This window comes from Callorhinus ursinus, unplaced genomic scaffold (assembly GCF_003265705.2).
Source record: "Callorhinus ursinus isolate GAN/ISIS: 27379988/994484 unplaced genomic scaffold, GSC_fseal_2.0 scaffold4, whole genome shotgun sequence".
NCBI classification, from domain to species: Eukaryota; Metazoa; Chordata; class Mammalia; order Carnivora; family Otariidae; genus Callorhinus; species Callorhinus ursinus.
In genome coordinates, this window is record NW_027397066.1 from 158,056,423 (window position 1) to 158,079,678 (window position 23,256).

The window sequence follows — 23,256 nt, forward strand, 5'->3', positions numbered from 1 at the left end:
TGCTGGGGATGGGATGGTAAATTGGCACAGCCACTGTGGAAAACAGTATGGGATATCCTCAAAAAATTAAAACTAAAACTATCATATGATCCAGCAATTCCACTTCTGGGAATATCCAAAGGAAGTGGAACACTAACTAGAAAATATATCTGCCACCATGTTCACTGCAGGATTATTTACAATAGCCAATAGCCAACACATGGAAACAACCCTAAGTGCCCATCAATGGATGAATGGATAAAGAAGATGTGGCATATATACACAATGGAATATTATTTAGCCATAGGAAATGAGGAAATCCTACCATTTGTGACAACATGGATGGAGCTTGAAGGCATTATGCTAAGTGAAATAATTCAGACAGAGAAAAGCAAATACTGTATGATCTCACTTATATGTGGAATCTTAAAAAAAAAAAAAAAGAGCCCTCATTGGAAAAGAGATCAGACTTGTGGTTACCAGAGATGGAGGGTGGGGGGCAAAGGAATTTAAGAAGCTGGTCAAAATGTACAAACTTCCAGTTATAAGATAAATATGTACTAGGGATATGATGTGGGCTACAACTAACACTGCTCTATGATCTATAGGAAAGGTGTTAAGAGAGTAAATCCTAAGAGTTCTCATCACAAAGAGAAATTTTTCTTTTCTTCTTCTTTTTTTGATTGTACTATATGAAAATATGGATGTTAGCGGACCTGACCTTATTGTGGTTGTCATTTCACAATAATGTAAATCAAACCATCATGCCATATGCCTTAAATGTATACATTGATGTCTATATGTTAACTAACCGAATTTAAATGAAAACTTAAAACTTACACAGTGTGTCAAAACTTACACAGTGTGTCAATTATTTCTCAATAAAACTGGAAAAAGATACGTTAGCTATTTTAGTTTTTTGTGGATATGCTTTATTAGATTAAGAAATTCCTTTCTATTGTTAGCTTTTTATGAGTTTTTATTATTAATGAATATTGAAGTTTATCAAATGCTCTTTCTATATGAACTGAGAGGATCAAATAATCTTTTTTCCTTGATTGTGCTTATATAATAAGTTTCATTATATAATAAGTTTCATTCATTGATTTAAAAAAAAAGAATTTTCTAGACTAGAAATCAAAGGATCTGGGTCCTGGTCCTGGCTCTGCTAAAAATGATAGATGGATAGATAGATAGATTGATAGACAGATAGCTAGATAATAAGCAAATTTAAAAAATCCTATGTAATCCTACACAAGTAACTTCAACATAGAAGGATGGGGACAAGAACCCACATCTGACTATCAGCACCATCTGGGGATTGGCTTATGAATACAGATTCCTGACCCCAACGACAAACCTGCTCAATTCATTTCTCTATGTGTGTAGCCCGGGAAATTCTGAAATGCAGCCCAGGTTTGAAGTCACTTGGTATCTCCCGCTCCTTCCCTGCTGTTTCACAAAGTTCTGACCCTTCCCTCCTGGGACAAGCGGCAAACCAAGTTGGTGCATGACATGACACCATTTGCCCACGAGAGGGCAGTGTTGGCTCAGAGTTTCCCCACACATCACTCCTAGGCCTTTAGGATTGCATCCTGCCCTACAGCATTGTTTTAGGATATTTATATATCTATAATAACTTTTAAAAAGTTTCTAAAAACTACCCATATTCCCATCACTTGTTTGAATTGTATAAAGTACACACCCACCCACCCATCCATCCCACCTCCCGAAGTCAGTAACTCAATATTTTATCCTTCCTAACTTGCTCCTAAATGTAAACACACAAATCCATGGTGAATTTATACACATGCACATATACACAAACCGTTTTTTTCAAATGTGGAATCTATTCTTTTGTCTACAACTCACATTTCCACATACATGTGATGGATATCACATGTATATGGTATACCATGCACATCTTTCTTCTAAATTCATACATGTTTTAAGTGGCTGTGTACTATCCCTCTGGCTGGATATCAAAATGCCTATTAATGAATATCTACGCTTTTTTAGTTTTTCAGTTACAAATAGCACTCTAGTTACCATTCTGGAGGATAAATCTTTATACAACCTTGGCATTCTTTCTATAGAATACAAATGGAGGATTATTAGGTGAAAAGATATATTCATCTGTCTTTACTTTCTGTAGTTTGATTCCCTGTTTTATCCAACATTGAGTAGCTTTAAAATATATTTTGGTAATACTAAGCATTAAAGATTCTACCAAATACCCAGAAGCAATTGTTTTTTTTATTTATTTAGCCTGATTTTGTTGTTGTTGTTCTAAAGTCGGCTTAACATCAAAAAAAAAAAAAAAAGAAATTTTGCCATTTGCGATGATGTGGATGGAACTAGAGGGTATTATGCTAGGCAAAATAAGTCAGTCAGAGAAAGACAATTATCATATGATCTCACTGATATGTGGAACTTAAGAAATAAAACAGAGAGGATCATAGGGGAAGGGAGGAAAGAATAAAACAAGACAACATCAGAGAGGGAGACAAATTATAAGAGACTCTTAAGCACAGGAAACAAACTAAGCGTTGCTGAAGGGGAAGAGAGTGGGGGATGGGGTAACTGGGTGATGGGCATTAGGGAGGTCATGTGATGTAATGAGCACCGGGTGTTATATAAGACTGACGAATCACTGAACTCTACCTGTGAATCTAATAATACACTTAATTAATTGAATTTAAATTTAAAAAATAAGTAAAATAAAATGTATCAAAACCTCAAAAAAATAATAAAGTTGGCTTAATTAAGTTATTTTCCTAATTCTGAGCATTTTTGAGACAGGAATTTTCTTATGGTCACTAAACCATTCCATAAGTATCAAAAAATCTTGTTTAAAATAGACTACACATCTACTTCACCACTAAAAAAAAATGTGTTTGTGTTGCTTGTCCTATGTTACCAATGATATTTTAAAATTTTCAAATATTTACATCTCTGTTACTCACACTCCTTATACACAAATCAGAAAACCAAATACACAAACCTCTGGTCCCACGGTGGTGCTGGGAATTACTTCTGTTAAAAATTGTCAGATGAAGATTTCATCTTGCTTGCCAAGGGCCAGCCTTTGTGGGTTCCTCTGAGCCCTTCTGTTCTAACTGGCCAAAAGGGGGTCATTTCGTTCAACTGCACCTGCTTCTCACAGCACACATGGAAGCCGGGTTACTGCCAAATCAGACCCAGGGTCTAGGTTCTGGTGAGGTTCCAATTTGAGACAAAAAGCTAGTTGTGAGTGTCAATGGGGGTGACCCTCTGTTTAAAGAGCCATTTGGGAGATTTTCTCCCAAAAAAAAAAAAAAGGCTTTTAATGTCATGCCACTGTCTCAAGAAAGGGCAGGTCCGGTCTCAGCTCAATTTGTACCCAAGAAGGTGGGGAGGATGGATTCATGGCTTTGAGACTTCAAAACTCCCAGTGCCCTCTGAGCACCCAGCACTAAAGGCAGGCACCTTAAAACAAAAACTAAACCAGGCTACACAACCTGGAGAGGAGAAACAGCACAAAGACGTTTGTAAGAGATACGGTTTTACATCTGGGCAGATTCAAAGTTCTATGAAAATGTAAAGTGGGGGCGCCTGGGTGGCTCAGTCGTTAAGCCCTGCCTTCAGCTCAGGTCATGGTCCGAGGGTCCTGGGATCGAGCCCCGCATCGGGCTCCCTGCTCCGTGGGAGACCTGCTTCTCCTTCTCCCACTCCCCCTGCTTGTGTTTCCTCTCTCGCTGTGTCTCTCTCTGTCAAATAAATAAATAAAATCTTTTTAAAAAAAAGAAAAGAAAATGTAAAGTGGTACTGGATTTGGCACAAAATCAAAGGCGGAGCAGTGGCGGGCGGCAGAAGCTGGCTTGATTTTTTTCCTAAAGGTCTGGATTTGAGTTTTCCTGGAGAGAACCACACCCTCCTCTCGGCCGTTCAGCTGCCGCAGCTCCGAGTACTTCACTAGTGGCTCAAGCCCACGCCGGTCAGCCTCGTGGCCACAGCTCCACGTCAGCTTGCGCACTGACCTCCAAACTCCTGCCCCACCATGTCATCTAATTACAAAAGGATAAAATAAGAAATACAGAACACTGGGGTAGCACACAAAAAGTGAGAGGAAATTTAGACTGTAGCTCAATCGCTTTTACCACCATCTTGCTATACAAAGTTAATTTTAACTACTTCTCTTGCATGTAATTTTAAAAGAGAAGACTATCTGGTCAACTGAAAAGGCATGTCTGCACCTGCAACAGAAGCGTGATATGAGATTAAAACAGAAGGCCAAAAGCTGAAGAAACGACTGGAAGGAGGTGATAAATTGCTCACTCTGGGGCAGGAAGCATGCGAGTCTGTGGCGAGACAAAGATGACCCCACCCAGCAGCAGGACTGTCCGGCCGGAGGAGGACAGAATGGTTATTCGTGTCTGGATCTGAGACACAGTTTTGCTGACCTGTCTGTCTGCATGAAGCCCCATGAAGAGCCCGTGTGGCCAGCGTGGCCGAGTCTGGAAAAGCAAGGTATCTCCTAGGCAACGGAAGACCTCCAGAAGTAGCCAGGGTCTCTACCGGCTGGGCTGAGAATTTATTGAAGCTGGCCCACAGCCTCCTGCCCCCAAAAGGGGTCCGTCTGGATGGCAGAGTGCCAAGACACATGCTACTTTGCAGAGAGAAGGCATCTGGTGAGCAGTCAGGCACAATGCCTGGATTTTTGTTACCCAGAATTAACTCACCTGTAAAAAGGCCCATTCCCACTCCGTTCTCCAAAACATCCGAAGTAATGGGGCTCTCCCAATTAAAATAAGAAGGAGTTTCTAAGCTACAAGATAGCAAAAAGTTATGATCTGGGCACTTTCTTAGTAAATCACACCCTTGAAGGGATCTTGCACCCACATTCTTTGCAAGACCTGGACAAAGCACCCCCAGGGAGTCACGCAGAGGGTCTGCTGAGGCCTGAGAAGTGACGAGGGGAGAGAACGTTGAAATGGGATAGATTTGTGAGGTTGTTGGGGGCAATGAAGGGAGGGAAGAGGCCGGGAGGGGAACAGAAGGGAAATAAAAAGGGGAAAAATCCTTCCCACAGCATAGAGCTGCTTGTAATTCACTCATTTCATACTGTCAAGAAGACTTTTGATCACTACCCCATCATATAAGTTTGTTATACGAGTTCATCTTTTTAACAGGTAAACTAAGTTTTTGTTAAAACATAATAACAATAAAATTTCTGGTCTTTTAGGGTGAATCTTGGTGCACTGTCAAGTGGCTATTTTTCTAGGATGATGGAACTTGGCATGAGGAGTTCAGCCCATTTCCAGGTAAGGCTGACCACGAGGTTCACCCAGAGTCTGACTGTGCATTGGAAGAACATCATCTACAGGCCAGCCCGCTGGTTTCCAGCAGAATGTGAATCCTGTGACATCCTCCATTTTTAAAAGGTAAAATCTTGATCTTTCTAAGATCAAACACAGGATGTTGAAAAGGTGAAGGCTTGCAAATGATGAAACGTTCTAGAAACTTTCGTATTCTGGGTTTTTGAAACAGTAAAGGGGAGGGCTTCTGTAGTCGTTAGTCAGATCCTAGTTCTCTTGAGAAAGCAAGCACGCTCTGATGCAAAGACAGTGATTTGCTGGACTTCCCGTGAACCTTGGGGCCATGGCACATAACTCTCAGCTACCTGGGCCTGCCACGTGTCAACCATCTTGGGCCAGGGCATTCTCTCTGTCTCTCTCTCTCTCTTTTTTTTTTTTTTAAGATTTTATTTATTTATTTGACACAGAGAGAAAGAGCACAAGGAAGGGGAGCAGCAGAGGGAGAGGGAGAAGCAGACTGCGTGCCAAGCCGGGAGCCCGATGTGGGGCTCGATCCCAGGACCCTGAGATCATGATCTGAGCCGAGGGCAGATGCTTAACCAACCGACGGGTGAGCCACCCAGGCGCCCCAGGGCATTCTCATTAAGAAAGAACTTCGTGGGGCATCTGAATGGCACAGTCGGTTAAGCTTCCAACTCTTGGTTTCCGCTCAGGTCGTGATCTTGGGGTCATGAGGTCCAAGCCACGTGTAGGGCTCCACATCCTCCTTACACAGAGGCCATGTGCTACATGCACCAGCGGTCCACATTTACTAAGGGTTTGGGGCTGGCTTCTCTAACTACTCTTTTGTTGTTGTTGTTAATGTTTAATTTTTCAGTAATTTCTGCACTTAACATGGGGGCTCGAACTCAAAACCTGGAGCTCAAGTCACATGCTCTACTGACAGAATCAGCCAGATGCCCTTCTAACTACTCTTAATAAAGCTTTATTGTTTTCACTATCAGAGGTCTTACACATATTTCACAAGATTTATTCCAACACACTTCATTTCTTGATCTCATTATACACAGTTTATTTTTACTTAATTTTTGTTTGTGGCTAGTAAATACAATGTAATTGATTTTTTTACATTGACTTTCTACCCAGAAAGCTTGTAATTTCTCTTAACAATTCTAATAATTTCTCTGTATAATCATTTGAATTTTTTAATGCACATAATCATATAATCCGTGGATCATGAGGATTTCGTCCTTCCCTTCCAGTCCTTGTATTTTGTATGCCTTTTCTCTCTATTCCTATACTTGTTAGGACCTCTAGCACAATGGTGTAAAGAGACACTGGCAGCAAACTTCCTGTCCTACTCTCAGTACCACAGGGAAAACTGCCTACATTTTGTCTTTTATCTTTACACTGTAAATTTCTCAGACATACACTTTATTAGGTTATGAAATTTTCCTTCTATTCCAAGTGTACTAAGGATTTTATCATGAATCAGTGTTGAATTATAATCAAATATATTTCTGAATTTATTGAAATGATCCATTAAATGATAAATTACATTCATTGATATTCTTTTTTTTTTTTTAGAGAGAGAGTGGTGGAGGCCAGAGCGGGTGGTTGTGGGGGGTTGGTGAGATAGGGCCAGAGAGAGAGAGAGAGAATCCCAAGCAGGCTCCACACTCAGCACAGAGCCCGTAGCTGGCCTCAGTCTAATGACCCTGAGATGATGACCTGAGTCACAATCAAGAGTCAGACACCCAACGGCCCAAATGACTGAGCCACCCAGGCGCCCCCATTGATAGCCTAAAATTAAACCAAGCTTGCATTCTTTGGGTAAATGCAAGATTCAGTGTTGACTCTCTTTGTATGCTCTGGAATAGTTTCTGTGGGATTGGAATTACTTATTCCCTAAATCTTTGGAAGAACTCAGTTGTAGTCATTTGGGACTGCTGTTTTCTTGGAGGAAAGATTTTTTTAACTACTGATTAAGGATCATATACAGACTAAGAGCATAGACCTGAAGCTAACCTGCCTGCAAGTCATTTCCAGCTTTGCCTCCTACTTGTCCTGCAACCTCAGGCAAGTTACATGATCTGTGACTTGGTGCCCTCATCAGTCAACAGGAAAGAGTAACAATATCCCCTACCCTTAGGTGATCAAACATATCTAAAACATCAAGAGTACTGCCTGGCCCACAGCAAGTGCTATTTGCTATTTGCTATTATTATCACTGACTTGATTTCTTTAATAATTATGAAATTACTCAAGTGTTCACTTTATTCTTTTTTTAATTTTTTAAAAAATATTAAAATTTTTTAGAAACACATAACAAAATTTGCCATCTAAACCATTTTTAAATTCAGTAGTATTAAATACATTCATATTGTACAACCAACACCATCATCCATCTCTAGAATTTTTTTCATCTTGCAAAACTAAAACCACTAACAGTAACTCCCCATTCCCTCCTCCCTGCCCCCACCGAGCTGCTGGCAACCACCATTCTACTTCTTGTCTCTATGAATTTGACTACTCTATGCTCCTCTCGTAAGTGGAATCTTATGGTACTTATGATTTTGTGACTGGTTTATTTCATGTAGCACCATGTCTTCATAGTTCATCCATGTCCTAGTACGTGTCAGACTCCTCCTTTCTTTCGAAGGCTGAATGATATTGCATTGTGTGTATACACCACATTTTGTTTACCAATTGATCGACCCATCTATGGCCATTTGAGTTGTTTCCACCTTTTGGCTATTGTGAATAACGCTCCTATGAGCATGGGTATACAAATACCTCTTCAAGTCTCCGCTTTTCACCCTTTGCATTATAAACCCAAAAGTGGGATTGCTGGATCTTATGGTAGTTCTACTTCTAACTTTTTGAGGAACCACAGTACTGTTTTCCATAGTGGGCTGCACCATTTTACAGTCATACCAACAGTGCACAAGGCTTCCAATTTCTCCACATCCTTCCCAACATGTGTTATTCCTTTTTTTTAAATTTTTCCCCATTTTTTTTATAGTAGCCATTCTAATGAGTATGAGGTGGTATCTCGTTGTGGTTTTGACTTTCATTTTCCTAATGACGAGTGATGTTCAGCATCTATCCATGTTCATATAGGCTATTCGTATATCTTCTTTGGAGAAATGTCTATTCAAGTCCTTAGGCCATTGTGTAATCAGGTTGTCTGTTTGCTTTGTTCTCGAGTTTTAGTTTAGTTTATATTCTGAAACAAAATTTTTTCTGGAACAAAAAAAATTATTCCATTTTCACAAAGTCCAAGTTGTCCAGTTTTTTTGTTTGTTGATTATGCCTTCGGGGTCATAAGTTTTCCCTTTAATCTTGAATCAGTTTGGATATACTGTATTCTAGGAATTCAACCACTTTGTTTCCAAATTTATGATATCTTCTTATCTCATTAATCTCTGCAGCATTAAGTGCTTAGGGTTCCATTTTTCATGCTTAATATTATTTCTTCGTGCCTTCTCTTTTTTTCTTGATCAATCTGACCATGGGATTTTTCAAAAGTATTAATATTTACATGTAACATCTGACTTAGCTGAAGCTGTCTTTATACTTTTGTTTTCTGTTTCCTTCTGCTCAGTTCTTCCATTTCTTCTCTTCTTTCTTTAGAATTATCCTCTGTCCTCTAACTTCTCAAGATGAATGCTTAGCTCATTTATTTTCAGCCTTTCTTCTTTTCTATTATAAATGTTTAGGGCCAGAGATTTTTTTCTATGTTCCACAAATTCCAAAAGTGATATTTTATGATAATTCAGTTGTAACTATATTCTAATTTTTATTTTGATATATTCTTCAACCTAAGAGTGTATGTTATTATTTATAACATTATAAATAATATGAGTGGCTGAGACTACACTAGAAATAAAAGTGATAGAGAAATACATCTGTCGACTTAATTCAGTTCTCTGTGGCTCCAGATTTTTTTTTAAAGATTTTATTTATTTATTTGAGAGAGAGAGAATAAGAGATAGAGAGCACAAGAGGGAAGAGGGTCAGAGGGAGAAGTAGACTCCCCGCTGAGCAGGGAGCCCGATGTGGGACTCGATCCCGGGACTCCAGGATCATGACCCAAGCCGAAGGCAGTCACTTAACCAACTGAGCCACCCAGGCGCCCTGTGGCTCCAGATTTGAAAGCGAGCTACATGGTGAATTAACAGTCGGGCAGCACTTTTTTAAATATTCAAGCCAAATCTACTGAGGGCAGCCTTATTTTGGCATCAAGAATAATCATTCTTTGGCGTGTCTGGTTGGCTCAGTTGGTAGAGTGTGTGACTCAATCTCAGGGTCATGAGTTCAAGCCCTACATTGGGTGTAGAGATTACTTAAATAAATAAGTAAATCTTTTTTTAAAAAAGAATAATCTTTCTTTGAGATTATTATGATCACAATAGGGACTACTGCTATGAACAATTTTGAAGATTTTTAAATGTGAAAAGAAAAGATTGCTAAGTGTTCTGTCCAGGACATCTTTCCAGGTTATCTCTGCTTTCATTGTCTTTGAATTATTTATAACTCCATAAGTTAAAGAACTTTGATAATAATGCAAAAGATTCTATCCATAGAAATGCAAATTAGTTAGGACCGGTTGAATAAAATTGATTATTGACTCATTTCACATCTGTTTTAAATTCATTTCAACCTTCCTTAACTGCTTCTGTGTGTGAGTATGTGTGTGTGAGAGAGAGTGTGTGCGTGCGTGTGTGTGTGTGTGTGTGTGAGACACACTACTTGGAATTGTCCTTTGAATCAACTGTAACTTCTTACTGGTTCCTTCACTAATTTAATGAGTTAAAAAGGTTGTGAACATGTTCACTTAAAGAAATCAACTACTAAAAGAAGTAGGTTAAAAATTTTTTACTCTGAACATTTATCCATCTCCCCTTAAAAGCATGATAATTTTTGTTTCAGTTGTTTTAAAACTATGTTATTAGATATATATAAGTCTAGAATATTGTGTCTTCCTGGAGAATTTAATCTTCTTTCTTTATGAAACCCTCTTTTTCACTAATAATAGTGCTCCTTGACTCAAACTCTATTTTCTCTGTAGTAAATGATAGCTTTAAAATTAGTATACACCCACTTCCTCTTTTCCATCTTTTTAATTTCAAGTATTTCTGTGCATTTGTTTTAGATGTATCTCTTGGGGAAAATATACATATATATGTATATATGTATACATATATATATTATATAATGAGATTTTTTTGTTTTCATGTAGTTTAAAAATCTGTCCTTTACAGAATTTAGTCTATTTAAATTTATAGTAATTGTGGGTATATTTGCATTTATATCTACAATCTTGTTTTAGTTTTTCTATCTTTCCTGCCTTTTTTTCCTTTCTTTCCTTTCTTGCTTCTCTTGTGATGAAGATTTTTTTGTTGTTGTTTGTTCCAATTATTCCCCTCTACTACTTCTGTTCTTTAATTAGCTCCCTGTTATGAGCTATATTGTGGCCCTCAAAAAAAGATATGTTAAAATTCTAACCCTCAGTACCTCAGAATATGACCTTATTTAAATAATGTCATTGAGGGTATAATTTGTTAAGTTAAAATGAGGTCATACTAAAGTAGGGTGGGTCCTTAATCCAATATGACTGATGTCTGTATAAGACAGAGACACACAAAAAGAACAGCATGGAGGCAGTAATTAAAAATTGGAGTGATCATCCACAAAACAAGGAACACCGTGGATTTCTGGCTGTCATCAGAAGATAGGAGAGAGGCATGGAACAGATTCTCCTCTGAGAGCGTTCAGAAGAAACCAAACATGTTGGCACCTTCATTTTAGACTTCTAGCCTCCAGAACTATGAGCTAATAAATTTCTGTTGTTCGTGGCACTTTGTGATGGCAAATCTAGGAAACCAATATACTACTCAAGAAATTATAACACACATACCCAACTTAACAGAGTCAGTATCTAACCATTGTCTTTGCCATTCTCCTGAACAACACGAGGACCATGGGATATTTTAACAATGTTTATTCTTCCTCTTAACATAAATTACTATGCTTTCCTCTTTTCTATTTTGGTTTTTTTTTCCCAATCCCATAAGACGTTATTTTTGTGATTGTTATATACATTCATGATTTGCCTAGTTTTAACCACCTATTGACCATTTTTTGTTATTGTTGTTTACATTCCTTTTTTGCATCTCAAATGTCCTCTCTGGAATCACTTTCCTTGCTTCTGAAGTACATTCATTAAGATTTGCTGATGAAAAATGCTCTTAGTTTTCATTAGTCTGATAATGTCTTTATTAGACACAGCTCTAGGTTGGCAGATGTTCACTCTTAGTACACTGCAGGTAGTATTCCACCTTCTTCTGGCTTTCATTGTTGCTGATGACAACCCTCTTGAGAAGTCAGCCATCAATCAATCATTGTCCCCTTTGGGTTAATCTCTCTCTCCTGTATGGCTGCTTTTAAGGTTTTCTCAAATTTTGCATTTTTCAGGTTCCTTTGTTGCATCCAAGTGTGGATTTCTATTTAAGTTTCATGATTGGAATTCGTAGAAACTCTGGAATCTGAGAATTAATGTCTTTATCATTTCAGCAAAAGTGTCAGCCCTAGCTCCTCAAATGTTGCCTTGACCACATTCTCCCTCTCCTCTCTTTTTAGAACTTCTGGAACTTAGATAAGATGTATGTTACACCTTTTGCTCTATCCTCCCTTTCATGTTTCCTCTTTGTAATACCGTGTGCATAATCAGTCAGCTCTTAGGATATGTCTTCCACCTCACTAATTCTCTCTCTAGTGTCCAAACTGCTGTGTTAAATCCATCCGTTGGGTTTCGATCCCTATATTTGTATTCCTACAAGTCATATTTGGTTATTTTTCAAATTGTCTTGATTTTTATATTATTCATGCTCTCCAGGCCAAGACTGCCAAGAACGTACATACCTATAGGTAAATGACTTGAGTTTATTTATCATTGCAGCAAAAGGAAATGCACACCATGGGGAACCATGAGGCATCTCAGTAAAAAGGTGGTAAAAAAGGAAAAAAAGGCCTAATATAAGATTTGGGCTGCAGCTGGGTGGTTTAGGTGTGGGGTTAAGGAAGCAGAGGATGCTGTCAGGAAGTAGGATAATTCTAGGCATCAGTAAATCTTCTCTAGAAGGAAGATAGATGAGAGACCAAGACTAAAGTTATAACAGCAGTCACTCATATTAGCCAAGGTGGGGGATGTTTGGTAAGTTTTCTATTAGGACAATTCCATATTTTGTCATACATGATTATGGTAGGGTCTTGCTTTTGTCTGGATCCATCCTGGTCACAGATTGGTTTTATCTGATGCTGCTGTTCTGTGAAATTGTTTATGTTCAACAGGACAACATGGTCCAGCCGTGAGTGCTAGGCCATCTCTTAGATGTCAGGGGCTGCTTTTCACTTTCCCACTGGTCTCTTAACTCCTTAAACTGTCATCCTTCCTTTTGTGTTTTTATACACATTAACCACGTTCACTTTATATTCTGAGTCAGATCATTTCAATATCTGAAATTTCTCTGGACCTAATTTTGTTTTCTGTTGTTTCAACTGGCTCTTGTTTATGGTGTTGTGTGTGTGTGTGCACACGCGTGTGTGTGCCTATGTATGTGTGTGTGTGTTTGACTTCTGCCTGTGGTTCCATAGTTTTTGGAACTTTACTTGTGTGAACTCTGAGTCTTGAAAGTGGGTTCCTCCAGGGGACATCTGTGTTTGCTTCCATCAGGAACCTGAAAGCACTACAATCTATAAACATTTTTAACTTTATTATCAGCTTGATGTTCGGATCATCTTGATAATGTGAATTTGAGCTGCAAACTTATATGAGTGACGGTTTTAAGCTTGAGTTTCCTGGGACACCTGGATGGCTCAGGCAGTTAAGCGTCTGCCTTCAGCTCAGTTCATAATCCCAGGGTCCTGGAGTCGAGTCCCGCATCGGGCTCCTCCCTCAGTGGGTAGCCTGCCTCTCCCTCTTCTCCTCCCCTCCTGCTCGTGCTCTCTCTCTCTCTCTCTGACAAATAAATAAGTAAAATCTTAAAAAAAAAAAAAGCTTGAGTTTTCAGGTAATATGTCTTTTATTCTCTGCCTTAATGCAAATTAACTTACCATAAGTTATGGCAGAGTATGGATTTTTTTCTAATTCACTCTTGTGCAGAGCATGTCACTGCAGGGGTTCCCAGATCTATGTGGCAAGTCTTCTACTAGATTCTCCATAGATGGACCCTAAGCTTTATCTCCTATTCCTTGTGTCATAAAAACTCAAGCTCACAGGATTTAGCAATGACTTCTGAGTGAAAGTTGCCTTCAATATTCTACTTAGCTCTCTGGGTTCCTGCTTTTACTTGTCTGGGTTACTTTTTTGTTGTTTTATTTCATTTTGATTTGTTTTGTGTACTTCTGAGGATTCTGTATTTCCTTTATAGGTGGGTGCACTTAAAAAATTTTTTAACCATTTTATCCAGAATTATTAAACAAGTTCCCTATGAGAAAATACTAGTCTCAGAAATCCATGATAAAATCATCTCTACGGGGCACTAGGCTTACTAGAAAGTATGTTTTAGTTCAAACCCAACATCATTCCACTGTATCTCTTCTTTGAGACCCTGAAAATGTCCTAGACCCATACAGTCAGAGGGGCCTTAGAGCTCAGCCAAACTCTCCCTTTTATGGAAGAGGAAACTGAGGCCCAAAAAATCAGCACTGGTCATCTCTGGCTGAGATCAGGGCTCAGGTTCTGACACAAAGCCCATGTTCTTTCCTATCACTGCAAACCACCCACCCATACTTGACCGTTGGGAAATGTTTCCTGGAGAGGTAAGTGCTGGACGCATTCAATTTGACAAACACCTGAACAAATGTAGGTCTTTTGGTTGTTGTTTGGGAAACTGGGACATTATGCTAAGAGGTAAGTGCCAGCTGTGTCTTTTTGTCTCTTTCTGAACTTGCACTCTAACATGGAGGAGGGACCTACTCAGTGGCTCTGAGGCAGGAGAGGGTGGAGGTCTCTTGAAGCCTCAGCTGGTCCCTCTGCCTGGAAGACCAAGCTGGGATACAGGAGAAACTGAGAAAACAGGGGACTAAAGTCTGGAAAAGATGGACTGGATCAGCAGTTAGCTCATTCTAAAGACAGCAGGGACCCAAGGAGGGGCTTCAAGGAAGAATGGCATGACTATAGTCAATTTGAGAAGATGCTTCTCATTACCAACTATCGGGTCACCAAAGCTCTGCCATTAGCACGTATCATATTTTGTTCTCTAAATACATCGTCTCAATGGAAAAGAACAAGTGTGTACGGATGGGGTCTGTACTGCTGACATTGGTAGACAAATTTACTTGTACAAACATTTTCCAGCCAATCTTTACAACCGGCCTATAAGGCAGAGCTTGCAGAAGCTGATGCCTGTCAGGCTGGGGAAGTCATACAAAGGGATGAAACCAGCAGCCTATACACCTAAGGCAGGAGAGAGCTCCAGCAAAAAGGAATAAATGCTCTGCTGCCGGGTGTGGCTCCGCATATAAAATGCTTCCTTTTGTGCAAAGCAGTTGGATGAGAGCAAGTTAAAGTTGCATATGCTTACACAGAGGGACTTAGGAAGAATTCCCCTGAGAAAGCAACCCAAGGGGCCACCTGTTGAGGAAAGTGATAGACAGATGAGAGGTAGGGGATATAATGGGCATATACCTTTTTATATGTTTTTTTTTAATTTTTGAACCATATGAGTGTATTGTTCAAACTTTCAAATTAATAAAACATAATTTTAATAAGCAAATAAGAACAATTGTTTAAAAGATTGCCATCCTTCAGCTCCATTGCTGTCACACAGAAATGCATGCCTAATGTTGCTAGTGCTCCCAAGTTTAAAAAAATGCCAAAATTTGAGATCTGGGTTTGTTTGTTTGTTTTTCACCTTTCCTCATTTAAAAAATGTTTAAGGGATGCCTGGGTGGCTCAGTTGGTGAAGCGTCTGCCTTCAGCTCAGGTCATGATCCCGGGGCCCTGGGATGGAGCCCTGCATCCGGCTCCCTGCTCAGTGGGGAGAGGGCTTCTCCCTCTGCCGCTCCCCCCGCTTGTGTGCGCTCTCTCTCTCTCTCTCTGACAAATAAATAAAATATTTTTAAAAATGACAATAAAAATGACAAAAATATGACAGAATTTAAACATATAGAAAAGTTGCAGAAAGTTACAGAAATTCCCATGTACACTTCACCAAGACTCCTCAAACATTAAAATTTTACCACATTTGCTTTATTCTTTTCTCTACCTGTATGGGGGGAGGGGAGAAGGTGTATAGATAAGTAGGGAGGTAGGGAGGTAGATAGATATTTTTTCTAAACTGAGAAGTTTAAGACATGATTCCCTTTCTACCTAAATACTTGAGTATATATTTTCTAAGTACATTCTTTTATAAAACCACAGTGAAACTATCAAAACCAGGAAATTAACACTGATATTTTATTCAGATTTCATCAACTTCAACTTTCCTAATAATACCCTTTATAGCAAAATAAAACCCTGGGTCATGTTTGCATTCAGTTTTCATGCCTTTTTAGTCTCCTTTATTGTTTTTATTTTTTTTTAAGATTTTATTTATTTGAAAGGGAGGGAAAGCACAAGCAGGGAGAGGGGCAGAGGGACAAGCAGACTCCCTGCTGAGCACATAGCCTTAAGCAGGGTTCAATCCCAGGACCCTGTGGTCATGATCTGAGCAGACGTCAGACACTTCACCAACTGAGTCACCCAGGCGCCCCTCGTCTCCTTTAATCTAGAACAGTTATTCAATCTTTCCTTGACCTTCACAATCTTGACAATTTTGAAGATTATAGATCTGTAGTAGATTACGTTTTCCAAAAATGATGACAACAGTATTTCTAGTCCCACATGCTCTTTCAGAACCTTCTTACTACTCTCCATTGAGAGTTGGAGTCTATGTCCCCTCTCCTTGAACTTGAGTGGCAATTTTCCTGCTTTAATCACTAGAGTGTAGCAGAAATGATGCTATATGAGCTCTGAGGCTTAGTCATAAAAAGGATATGGTTTTTCCCTGTTTCTTTGTGTGTGTGTGTATATATATATATATATATATAATCTTTTTTTTCTTTCTATCTCTCTTCCCATTTACCCCTGGAATGCAGCCAAGGGGCCACGTGGGAAGACCACGTGTAAGTGTTTCTGCCAACAGCCCCCGTCTGGGTCTCAGCTGACAGCCAGCATCTACCACCAGACAGGAAAATGAATGAGCCTTTAGAAATTTCCAGCCCTCAGGCTTGGAGTCTTCTAACTGAGACCCACACATCGTGGAAGAGAAACAAACCATCCCTTTTGTGCCCTTTGTGAATTCCTAGCCCACAGAAGTCAGAAGCATAATAAAAGATTATTTTATACCACTAAGTGTTGAGGTTATTTGCTATACAACCACTGTAACCAGAACAAAGCTTGTGATTTTATTTTTTTTTAAATCCCTCAATTTGTAGTTATCTGATGTCAGATTTGCTTTTTAATTCTCCATTTTTTAAAATACCAGCTCAGAGGTGCCTAGGTGGCTCAATCAGTTAAGCCTCTGACTTTGGCTCAGGTGATGATCTCAGGGTCCTGGGATGGAGCCCCCCAATAGTCTGTAGGGCTCTGCACTCAGTGGGGAGTCTGCTTCTCCCTCTGCTTCTGACCCTCCCCTGCTCATAGGTGCACATGCTCTGTCTCTCAAATACATAAATAAAATCTTTTAATCAATTAATTAATAATTATCAGCTCAGATTAAAACACTTTAAAATACAGTGTGGACCAGGCAATGACTTCTTAGATAGAATGCCAAAAACACAATCCATGAAAGAAAAACTAGTTAAGTTGGAATGGACTTCATTAAAATTAAAATTGCTGTGTGAAAGACGCTGTTAGGAGAATGAGAAGACTAGCCATGGACTGGGAGAAAATATTTGCAAAAGACACATCTGATAAGGGGCTTGTATCCAAAATACACAGAGAACTCTTAAATCTCCACAATAAGAAAACAAACAACCCAGGGGAGGTTGGTGGGGGGATGGGGTAACTGGATGATGGACATTAAGGAGGGCACGTGGTGCAATGAGCACTGGGTGTTATATACAACGGATGAATAACTGAACTCTACCTCTGAAACTAATGATACACTATATGTTAACTAATTGAATTTAAATAAAATAAGTTCAAAAAAAAAAAACCCTAACCTAAAATTGGACAAAAGATCTGAACAGATGCCTCACCAATGAGAATAAACAGATGGCAAATAAGTATATGAAAAGATGCTCCATATCACCTCCCATTTGTGAATTGCAAGTTAAACCAATAATGATAATACCAGTAGACTGGCTAATTGATGAGAATGTGATACCATTAGAATAGCTAAAATCTAAACTATTGACAACGCCCAAATGCTGGTGAGGATGTGGAGCAAACAGGAACTCTCATTCACTGCTGGTGGGAATGCAAAATGGTACAGCCACTTTGGAAAACAGTTCAGCAGTTTCTTTTTTGTTTTTTTAAAGATTTTATTTATTTATTTGAGAGAGAGTGAGCGAGAGAGAGAGAGAGAACACACAAGCAGGCGCAGAAGGAGAGGCAGAGGGAGAAACAGACTCCCCGCTGGGCAGGGAGCCCAAGGCCAGGCTTGATCCCAGGACCCTGGATCATGACCTGAGCCGAAGGCAGACACAACCAACCGAGCCACCCAGGCGCCCCAAGTTCGGCAGTTTCTTACAAAACTAACTATACTCTTATGGTATGATCCAGCAATTGTGCTCCTAGGTATTTACCCAGATGAGCTGAAAACTTGTGTGCATACAAAACCTGCACACAGATGTTTATAGCTCTTTTATTCAAAGCTGCCCAAAACTAGAGGCAACCAAGACGAACTTCAATAGATGAACAGATAAACTGTGGTACATCTAGACAATGGAATAATATTCAGCAATAAAAAGAAATGAGCAGGGGCACCTGGGTGGCTCAGTCATTAAGCATCTGCCTTCGGCTCGGGTCATGATCTCAGGGTCCTGGGATCGAGCCCCACATCGGGCTCCCTGCTCAGCGGGAAGCCTGCTTCTCCCTCTCCTTCTCCTGCTGCTTCTGTTCCCTCTCTCGCTGTGTCTCTCTCTGTCCAATAAATAAATAAAATCTTTAAAAAAAAAAAGAGCAATCAAGCTATGAAAAGACATAGAAGAACCTTAAGTGTGTATGGCTGTAAAAGGAGCCAACGCGAAAAGGCTACATACTATATGATTCCAACTATATGACATCCTGGGAAAGGCAAAACTGTGGAGACAGTAAAAAGATGAGCGGTTACCAGGGATTCAGGGGAAGGAAGGGATGACTAGGTGAAGCACAAGGATTTTTAGGGCAGTGAGACTATTCCGTATGATACTATATGAGTGGGTCCATGTCATTATACATTTGTCCCAACCTATAGAATACACTACACAAAGATGTAGTATAAATGAATGTAAGTAATGTACTTTGTTAATAATCATGTATCCATATTGGTTCATAAATTATAACAAATGTAGCACACTAATGCAAGATGTTAGTACCAGAGGAAATTGTTGGGGGCAGTAATTAATATAGGAACTCTGTCCTTTCTGCTCAATTTTTCTGTAAACCTAAAATGTCTCTTTTAAAAAAAGGTCTATTAATCTAAAACAAACAAACAGTGCGGGTCAAATATACCATCTCTGAAGGACCAACATTTGGTAACCTTTGTTTAAGAGAAATAAAGGAACCACTAATGTACAGATGACTCCCATTTTCAGAAAAAAAACACCAATATAATAAGTGGACATTACAGTAGGCCTCTTTTTCCATTTCCAAGTTCTTTCCAACCCACCTTGCTGCAACATTTGGGTCCTCATCCTGTCTAAGGTAAGGCTTAAATAAAATTAGGTTTGCTCTGAGCTGTACGTTACTACAGGAAAAACTCTCACTTAATAAAAGAAGGAGTACCATCTCCAAAAATAAGCTGTTACAAATTCTAATAAAGCACCAAATACAATTAGTATGATCAAGAATGTCTTCCCATGACCAGATCCAGGGGGTGTATCCTGCCCCTGAGCAATCCCACGCCAATGTGGCATGTTCTCCTAAGGGTGTAAGAGAGACATCTGTCATTTTTCTTTCTATGCCTTTCTCTAAGAATCTTGATAACTCATAAAAATGAACCATGATCCTTACGTCATTTCAGAGGGAAGAGTGTAGCTTTTGCTTTAGGATAACAAAGTTCTGGTGCATGCATATACATTTAATATCCCTTTTATGTGTGTGTTTGACTACATCAATCTACTTTTTGAGAAATTACTGCAAATTCATGGATAATAAAACACCAATCTTTTATATGTGGTCAGTGCTTTACATCTTAAAAAAAAAAAAGAACATTTACATGGGTTTCCCCCTGCCCCCACCATGATCTTGCATAAACCCAGTGATACGTGTCACTGTGTCCATTTACAGATGAAGAAACAGAAGTTCAAAAAAGTTATACGGCTTAGCCAAGTCCCTACAGTAAATGGTGTAATACAAATTTATGGCTTGGTCTTCAAGACTCTACCTTTCATCACCTACCTCATTGTCTTTCTAATCAATTCATTAGCAAAAGGCCTGCCTCAGGCCAAAGCAAGATGTTGCCCAGCCCCAAATTTTCTGCCCCTGAGGCCAGCCTGACAAATCTGAAATCCCTTGGACCCTTACTACTCAAAGTGTGGTCTGAGGATTCACAACATCAGCATCCCCTGGGAAGCTTCTGGGAAGTGCAGAATTTCAGGCCCCCACACCACTGGATCAGAACCTGGCATTTTGATTAAAGTCCCAGGTAATTCACAGGGACATCGAAATCTGAGAAACTCTGGGACGGACCCTCAGCCCTTCGGGGAAAGACAAGGTCTCCAGTCAGAACTGCCCTTCATCAAGTGAACATCGGAATTTGAGAGGCAGTTCGGGCCAGACAGCTAATGCCATCAAATTAGCTTGCTGCGTTGTTTTGCAGAGGGGCATCCTGTGGCGAGAAACTGAGACAGTGCGCAAGCAAGTGAAGCCGGGTTCTTGAGAATCAGCTCCATCAGGGCAGCTCGGAAGAGTGTGGGGAAGCTTTTAATGAGCGAGGGTAGCCCTGGGACGGAGGTCAGACACTACCGTAGAACTAGAGTCAAGACAGCAAGCAGGCCAGGGACCGCTTCCTAAATTTGTCTACAAAACCCTAGATTCGGTCTTTTGTGTGCGATCGGAGGGCAGGTCGATGGCCTCCTGCATCTCCTTCCTATCCGCCCCCCACCCCATGGCTGGTGGAGCAGGATGCTCAATCCGCGCGCGCCCCTGGACGAACTAGTACCAGAGTGGAGCCCTTGAGCGGCCACCGCAGGACCAGAACTTCCCAGCGCGCGGAGCGGGGTGGGAGGAGCAGGGGCAGCGGCTGTGGAGCTGTTGCGAGGTTTGCTTGCTTGCTTGCTTGCATTTTTTGACTTTTTTTTTTAACTTTATTATATTATGTTAGTCACCAATCAATACATCATTAGTTTTTGACGCAGTGATCCACGATTCATTGTTTTCGTTGAGAGTTTCTATCCCGGAAAAGGTACCTGCGCCCCTCGTCTACGAAATGCAGCTGTTTTTAAATTGGGGGTGGCGTGGGTAATGTAAATGCTGTCTCTTCTAGAACGTGGTATCCAAATCTCACATGGTGTAAAATGAGAAATCGTACAGGGACTGACTTTTTTTTTTTGAATTGTGATTCAAATGCAATGTGTATTGGCTGACATATAGATAGCCCTTCAAACCTGTGCTTTAACGGATACTGTTAAAGTTTCCGGGTTAACAGAACGGGTTAACGGGTTAAAATAAATATTTACGTTTTCTAAAAGTGGGTCTAATTAACATAAACTATTAAGTAAATAGTAGTACCAAGGGAAATAGGATACCAGTAAGGGAAGAAAAAAAAAAAAAAAGGACGGGATCGGAGGAGGAAGCTCGGCAAACCGCGCCTTTGTGCCCCGGGCGGGAGCGCAATACCGGCCAGCTGCCCTCCTGCTGGAGTCTGGAAACGGCCCCTGCTGGTTTTGCGGTTCTTAGGCTCCAGTCGGAGAGGTGAGGCGCAGGAGGCTGGGTCGGGCTCTGTGACGCACCCGCCCGGCTCCCCGCCGCCTCCCCTGGCCCGGGCGCTCTCCGCCACCGCCCCGGCGCCGGCTGCCGTCAACGGCGCGAGGTGTCGGGTTGCGGCCGGGCTCAGGGCCACAGCGGGAGGCTGCTGGAGTGACAATGACGGCCCCCAGGTCGAAGGAAAACAACTGCCCCCCCCCCCACCACCAGCCCCCAACCTGCGGCGCGGCGGGCAGAGGGAGGAGGCGGGGCGCGGCGCAGGGACGCGGACCCCAGCCCCGCTGGGGACAGTGGGTCCAAAAGGAAGTGGTTCACAGCGAAAGCGGGCCCCACGGTCTCGCCCTTTGAAGAAACGCCTAGTGAGGTGGCCATGATTTCAAAGCCGTCCCCGAATTTTTTGATACCATTCCTGACAGCATCCTTATTGTTGCCCGCCTCGCAGGAACTTCGCCATCAGACCATCGCCCCCCTCCCCTCTGCGAGTTTAACACCGAGACCCTGGCCACCCGGGTTTTCTCGGGCTCTCCTGTTTCTAGAAATCTACTGGGTTGCAATCGGAGCTGGGGGTGGGGGGTGGCAAATGGGGGGGAGCGGGCCCGTCTGTTTGGGCTTCTGTTAGGTTCCTATTTTCCGCTGGGTCGGAAGAAGCTAATTAGTGTAAGCCCTGGCCTGGGAGTGGGGTGGGCGCCACCGGTCACGGGAGGAAAGCTCTCCGTGAGGGAACCGGAAGACCTCGCAAACTCCAGATGATAGAGCCGAGAACCACCCGCTCCGTGGACTTCTGGACTTCAATCCGGAAGGCTCCAAGGTAGTGCATTGTGGTGTTCAAGAACTCAGCTCTGGAACTCCGCCGGACTTTGAACAGGCACAGAACTTAGGCTCTCGGGCCTTAGTTTCCCCAGCTGTAACGTGGAACATCCAGCTCAACCGGTCAGAGAGGGATTAAAAGAATTAACGTTCACATCTATAAAGACAGTAGAACGGTGCCTGGTACTAGGTAAAAACTGGTATTAGCAGGAGTTGAAAGCAAATTTCTCTAAGATTTATAAAGTGAACATGTCATTTTCCTACAGAGCATTTGTGTGTGTTTCAGTGTCTATTTCAAAATATATACTTAAAGCTATGTCTATTCTGTTAAAATGATAATAAATGAAACACATGTGAAAATGCAAACTGTGGGTAAGTTTTATACAAATATTTTGCTGTCACAACCACTGCTTATCTTTTTTGAATTTAAAAAATCAAATTATCCAGTAAGTTCTGCCTTGCTGGGAGCCCACCTTCTACATTTTCTGATTCCCTGTCCTTTTGTAATTTTGCTACAGAATTCTGTTAGCAAATCAATACATTCCTAGTAATAAGCCTGCTGCTAAGCAGTTCCTTTTGCTGAGGCTTCCCTTGGAAAGAGGGAAGAATGGCTTGGAGAGTCTCCACCTAGGGTTTACCTGGCTCAGAGGCTGGAACCCAGACAGAGAGCTGGCCTCCTGACTCAAAATGCACCTGATTTAGACTAGGGACTTATTCAGTCAATGCAAAGGAGATAATTATCTTTTTTAATCGGTGGGCTGCCTTCAAAAAATTGAGATGCTGTTTTAGGATAAGCCTTGATAAGTTCATTGGAATCAAGTTAAATAGAAATTACCCCTCCTTCCTACAGGATTAAAGTGAGACTTAAGGAATCTCCACTAGGAAGCCATGTGATGTCCACAATGTGAGGATATTTTGCTTTGTTGTGGCTAGCTGAAAACAGAAAGACTTTAGCCTTTCACAGAAATTAGGGCAGGTCCTCCCCAAATCCTGCCTCAGATCATCTCTATCATTTTTAAATTGGGGGGGTGGGTATAAAAAGATACCCCAAAA